Source organism: Apium graveolens, unplaced genomic scaffold (genome assembly GCF_009905375.1).
Source record: "Apium graveolens cultivar Ventura unplaced genomic scaffold, ASM990537v1 ctg4792, whole genome shotgun sequence".
Taxonomy (NCBI): Eukaryota; Viridiplantae; Streptophyta; class Magnoliopsida; order Apiales; family Apiaceae; genus Apium; species Apium graveolens.
Genome location: NW_027418690.1, coordinates 42682 through 49758, shown reverse-complemented (window position 1 = coordinate 49758; position 7077 = coordinate 42682). Strand labels below are relative to the sequence as shown.

Here is a 7077-nt window from a genome sequence, read left to right as displayed (position 1 = left end):
TTCCATATCTTATTCTGTCCGATGATGGGATTGATGATTAGAGGGTCCTCGTACAGGCGAATGACATCCTCGTAATCTTCAATGCTGAAGGTCATGGGCATGTGGGGCTTTGCCTGTCCGAATTGATACAGATTGTAAACCTGTCGGGCATACTTCTTCTTCGCTGTCTTGCTATCCTTATCCAGGATGCTTCCCCCGGATATAGTTTTTACTTCGCCCCTTATCCTATCCCTTCGCTCTGGCTCATCGGCCTCTACTTCCTCCTCTTGGTTCTCCTTCGGCCCCAACCTATCTCTCAGATCTCGGATGAACTGATTAAGCTCGTCGTCTTTGATCATGCGCTCAATGAGCTTTTTGAGGTGATAGCATTCATCGGTGTTATGCCCCTTGTCCCTGTGATAGTCGCAGTACTTATCGGGATTTTTCTTGTGGTTTGGGACCTTCATCTTGGCGAGGCGAACAAACCCTGGCTTGCCCTTTATCTCGTGGAGAATCTTGGAGATCGGCGCATTCAAATGAGTGAACACGGCCAAATCTCTATCTCGACGTCGTTCGGCCCCATGATCTGTTTCTTTCCTTCCTTCTTTCCTGCTACCCCTCCGGTCAGATCCTGATCTTGAGCCCTCATATCTATCAGCTCGCTTTGATCTGCCGTCCCTTCTTGATTCTTTATATCCTCCAATACTTTCCATCTTTCGGCGAATATTCTCGCCTCTTACATATATATTATTTAGGGATTTTGGGGGAAAATCGTAAAGAGATGAGCGAAGCTTTTTACCTTTATAGGGGTCTAGCCCCGCCGTTAGGAAGCCCATTGCTTTGATTTTATCTAGATTAGTGACCATCCCCGCTTCTTCCTTGAACCGAGCGAGATAATCTCCCAGCTCTTCATTCGCCCTCTGCCGATAGTGGACCAAGGCTTCGGTATCCTTCGCCTTTCGGCATAGGTGCGAGTAGTACTTTAAGAATTTCCTCTTCAACTGCTCGTAAGACCCGATGGACCGAGGTTTCAGGGATTTGTACCATATCGAAGCATACCCTTTGAGATAAGTCTTGAACATTTTGCACAGCATGATATCGTTGTGGCCCATCCCAACCATCAGGAGTTCATACTTTTCACAGTGGTCATCGGGGTCTCCCTTCCCGTTGAACTCGCTCATCTTGAAGAATTGTCTCTCTTCGCCCGGAGGGGGTCGGTACAGCTCAATCTCTTGTGTTACAACAGGTTCTCGATCGGGCCTCCTATCACCGAACAGGGCCTTCTCTAAGCGATTGAGCCTGAGGCGGGATCCATCGGGCTCCTCATCTGAATCAGAAGAGTAAGGTTGCTTAGCCCTCTTCCTTCGGGGATGCGAATCAGAGTCAGACTCATCTTTTTCGTTATACGCCCTACGTTCCCTTCTATCTTTATTCGCTCTGCCGGTCTCGTCGGCCCGCATCGCTTCCCTCAAGGTTCATTCTTGCAATTCAATTTCCTCCCTTCGCAGTTGCAGGGCCTTCAACCGGAGTGCATCAGCTTCTCTTTTCTTGGCTCGCGCTTCCGCTTCCTTGTCAACTTGATCAACTTTGGCCTTACCCTTCTCCGCGGCCTTTTCTGCCCGAATCTTTAGGAGTAAGGCCTGTTCTTCAGGGGTTAGCGTAATAACCCCGTCCTCGTCGATTAGGGAGGACGGTTGTCCTTTATCGGTGAAACCAGGCGGCGGTGAATGTTCATGAATTGTTTCTGTCATAGTCTCGTTCTCAACTTGTAACTCTCGTATGTCCCACAGACGGCGCCAGATGTTACGCCCAGATCCTTTCGGTCACTTGAACAGGCTTCGTCTGGATTGAAGGTGGCTTCGGTCGTACCTGAAAGTGAAGAGAATGCGAGAGTTTGTACCCCCGATTCACCTCCGGTGTGAGAATCAGAATCTGGCTGTAAGAATAGGGTAATAATACAAGAAAAGCAGAGTGTTTACGAGAGAATATGTGTATGTTTTGTCTTACTTCACAAGGGTTTTTATACCCAATTCTGCCTTGAATGTCCAGCCGTTACAAATCATTAAGGAGGGAGTGAAAAGGGGGCGTTATGTCCCTTGTTCTGTCCAACGGTCTGCGAGTAGTGGGCCTTGGCCTGGGCTTTCGTGGGCCTTCGCTTCGCGGGCCTGGAGGTCTTTCGGCTCAGTATCTTAACCGCATATTGGGCCTTCGTTCAATGGGCCATGTTGGGCCTATAACCAACATACTGGATTCGGATTCGGACCGGATCGGATCATAGATGGATTTTTTAAAGCATAATCCATATCCTAATCCGTAGGATTTTCGAATTTTCGGATCAGAGCTCTACTCCATTATATTTAGAAAAAAGGATGAATTTAGAAAAAATGTTAAATTTATAGTACATGATAGAAGTTTTCAATTCTGTGGTCGATTACTCGAAGCCATTAAAAGCTTAACAAATTTACGATGATTCTTTCGAGCATATTCAAGCTGGGACTTAAAAAAATAGCTATGGAATAATCCTTCCCTCGTGCTATGTTCATAGCCATCTTAACTTTACGCTTCGCTGCCTCAAGTTTCCTTGTAAGGAGCAGAAATGAAACCTTGCAAAGTGGAATTTATGGTTCGAGGAAATTGAAATGTTTAGTGAGGCTGAGTCGTGTTGTCGCCAGTTGGGACTTGTGTGTGATTTAATACAAGCCCAATCAAGTACCAACCCAATAAGCCAAGCCCAATTGCTAATTGACCTAACTAATTTTTTATATTTCATGTATTGCATATTTTTAATTCTTATACATATACTAGTTTATAACCCGTGATTTGCACACGGCTATTTCAAAAATTATTTAACAAAATAAATAAATAAATTTATAATTAAAATAGAATAATATAATTTTGAAAGATTAAGTTATCTATATAATAAGTGTATTGCATCTGCATATTATGATAAATTTATTTAAGAATTACTTTCGTTATATAAGTTATTTTTATGTTATATATTTTATGAAATTATTTCTATAAATAGATTTGTCAAAATTTAAAGTTTATTTCAAATTTGTATTAAAAACTTAACATAAATAACATAATTCATATTTAAAATTGTATTGCAAAATTTCTATAATTAAAATGGATCATAATAAATATATGGATCTTTTATAAACCTAATATGGATACCAACCCTAAAAATGGATAGTCCACTGGGTCAAATTAAAGTTAAAAATTATATCCGAACCAAAATATGGATACCAAACCTTAGGAAAGGGTTATCCAGCAATTTATAATATATAGATATATATATATATATTCGGATCGGATTATTTACGGATTAGATCTTATTAAATCCATATTTTATGTATATCAGATCATATTTTTTTTATCGGATTTTATTTTAAATGATCCATATATGCTCCATTGGCTCTCGGATCGGATTGGATCGGATATCCGATCCATTTACAACAATAAGTGCATAAAAATGAATGAAATGCAAAAATGTAACAAATGTAAGCATGAAAGTAAACCAATTCTTAAATATAAAGTAATACTGACGTTTCAGGATTCAACTTACGGCTACTACCTCGTACTATTACTTAATAAATATGCAGAAAACAAATCTTGTATAATAGAACATAAAAGATTGAAAATAAATATTAAGATTTACATGTTATATATCACACTTATGTAGTATTATTTAGAAGTGCTGCAGATGCAAATGCAGAACCAGAAGAATCACTGAATCAGTATTGTTACTACACGCCTGAGGAATAAGTTTGGCTTCTCTGGGTAGTGGCCAAACTGTTTTCTAAAGACGTAGAAGACTGATCTGAGGGTGTGAAATAGGTTGCCACAGGCATCTTTGCTGGGAGAGCAGGCAATGAAGCATCAAGATCATTAAGAACATGAATAACTTGCCTAATGGAAGGCCTACTGGTCCTATCTGGATGTGCACACCAAAGCCCGACAATCATCAATCGTTTCATTTCATGCTCATCGTAATCCCCAGAGAGTTTTGGGTCAGCTGCTTCAAGAATTTGTTCCGTTCCATAAAGGTCCCAAACCCACTTTACTAACTCTTTCCGACTTTCGTCAAGCTTAACATCAATAGGTTTTCGACCACATGCTATTTCCAATGCTACAACTCCGAAGCTGAAAACATCCGACTCCCTGCTAGCTTGTCCTGTGACAAAACATTCGGGGGCCATGTAGCCTCGTGTCCCGGCCACAATAGTTGTTTGTGAGCCCTTATCATGATCGACAAATCTGGCTAATCCGAAATCACCTAGCTTAGTGTTGAAATTTAAATCTAACATGACATTGCTTGATTTAATATCTCTATGCACTACACATTGCTCCCATTCTTCATGTAGATAAAGCAATACTGACGCCAGGCCATGAGCGATTTTATACCTTGCATTCCATGACAACAAGCTCTTCCCCTTGAAAAGATGAGAATCCAGGCTACCATTTTGCATGTACTCATAAACAAGTAAAAGATTATTTTGTTTATGGCACCAACCTATAAGCTGCACCAAATTTTTATGTCTCAAACGACTAATGATCCTCACTTCCGATGCATACTCTTTTATTCCTTGACTAGAATCTCTTGATACTCTCTTGACAGCCACATAAACATTCATTTCTGTCAAGAAGCCTTTGTAAACTTCCCCGAAGCCTCCTTCTCCAAGTTTTTCAGTTGGCGCAAAGTTACTTGTTGCTTTAGCAAGAGCATTATACGAGAACTTTTTAGGTCCAATTCCTTTCTCAAATTCACCATCCATGAAATCATCCCTAATAAGAATAGGATCTTCAATCTCGTCTATCTTTTTTTTCTTGAAGATAAGGTATATGGCCAAAATGCAAACAAGAACAAACCCCCCTACTACCAATCCAACCACCAGACCCATCTTTATATTGTTTGATTTGGAGGTTGTTGGAACATTTGTCCTCGGATTAGTTTGACTTGGACCCTCTGCATTTGGATTAGAATGACTTGGAGGCACTGCTACCGGATCCACTGGACTTGCTTCATCAAACTCCAGATTCGAATTGAATACCCATGAATTGATATGATTGAGCGATATTACCGATCCTGTTGCAGCTGAGAAGCCAAAATTGACCCATTCTGGCAAATATTCTCTTAAATCAACTACAAAGTCGAGAGTTTGATTTGCGGCATTACCAGTGCCATCTGAACTTGAACGGAAGGCAACACTAAGATTTTTCGAACTAGAAGCATAACTTATGCACGCTTCATTTGTCCACCCATTCATAATACTAGATCTGCCATTAAACCAAGGCACACTAGCATTTGATATCACAGAGTTGATATCTACACCAACATGCTCGACAACATCATCCACAAAAATCGGGTCCCAATTATCGTTGTGGAAAATGTCAAACTCAACAGCAACAAATTCATTGGCGGTGCTGTTTATATAATCATCACCATTAGCAAGTCCAAATGCTCCACCTCCTCCCTGGATCCCGCTGCCATTTGCAACTAGAAAAAACGTGATCCCGTCCCCATAATTTGTTTTATTTTGCGAATCAATCACAAATGTAAAATGGGTAGTGAAGTCAGTAAGGTTTCTTGAGGCCTTGTCCCATAGATACAAAGGTTTTTTATAAGTAACCCGTCCTATGCTTGTAACAACTGATGATCCATTTATCTTTTCGGCGAGTTGGATGGCCCCGCTGGAAAAAAAAGACATCTCCCTCAGAATTAAATTCAGCAGCATCGTTAGCATTGAAACTGGTAAAGCTAAAATTTAAAGCTGCTGCAAAATGAAATATACTGAAGAATAGCAAAGAGATAATGATGCAAACCATGCTTAAATTCATAGTATAAGTTCTGGAATGTAAATTGATATAGTGATTTCTGAGTATATCATCACTGGACAGAACGTCTTTAAAACTTCGACAATTATTTGACGTTTGAGTTGGTGGACATTTAACATTTCACGAATGACTTGACTAATCAACGACGACAAAAGCATGTTACCAGTTCTATAGACATGACTATCAAACACTAAGGAACGACTTGACTTATTATTATTGCCATGTCAAAATTTTTAATTTTTGCTCAAAAAATCCAACACAAACTATTGAGTACGATATTCGTAATATGATTACAATAAAAAAGATTATAATTATTATACAATTTCAAATTTTTTATTATTTCATTAAAATATACTATTGAGTCTGGGAAATATGATTACTAAGTTGAAATCAATATAAAAATTGTAATTAAAAAACAGGTTAAATAATACATATAATATTAGAAGTCATATAGAAGTAAAAAAGAAATAAAAACTATACATTTAGAGTTATAATGAAATTCAAAAAAGATAAATCAAAAGTTGATGAAACCAAAACACGTATAACATATTGAATTAGCAATATAAAAGGGAATAAAGAACACAAAACTTAAAGCCAAAAAGTGACATAAAAATAAAACCAAATTTATTAGGTAGAAGTATAAAGAAACAAAAATAAAACTAAATTTAACATAATAATACGACATGTATAAGTATAAGATAACAAAAATAAAACCAAATTTAATAGAATCATAATACATAATACATGTAGAAGTATAACACATGTATAAGTATAACACCAATAAATGGTGTAATCAAAAGTTTTGTAGAATTAAAAGATATACAAAAGTAAAATTATAAAAGACATACAAGAGTAGAATTATAAGAATAAGTGAAACCAAAAATTGGTGGTACCAATTTTGGTGAAACCAAAATTAATCGTACCATTTAAAAAGGGTTTCGCTTAATAAAGGTTATTAAAGTGACTATTAAGAAAGATTTTTTTTTTTTGTACATTATTGTAAATAAAACACTTAGCGTTTAAATAATACTAATATTTTAAAACTTATAATAACTTACGATTATTCTTAATACAAGTAATATCTAATCAGCTCTCTAAATTCTAGCCTTTCTCAATTTTATATTTTAATTTATATGTGTATGACAATTTGATTTAAACATGAGCTCATTTATTTTCCAATCAATTTTAATAATAATATTTGTTATAAATTTATTGTAATTGTAAAATATGTACGTATAACAAAGAAACAAATATTAAAATACC

The 7077-nt window shown here is 37.4% G+C and overlaps 1 pseudogene; it reads right to left on the bottom strand.

Moving 5' to 3' along the window:
• Nucleotides 1–3486: 3486 nt before the first annotated feature.
• LOC141702211 (L-type lectin-domain containing receptor kinase IX.1-like) lies at nucleotides 3487–5903 on the bottom strand (annotated as a pseudogene).
• Between the last annotated feature and the right edge of the window lie 1174 nt (nucleotides 5904–7077).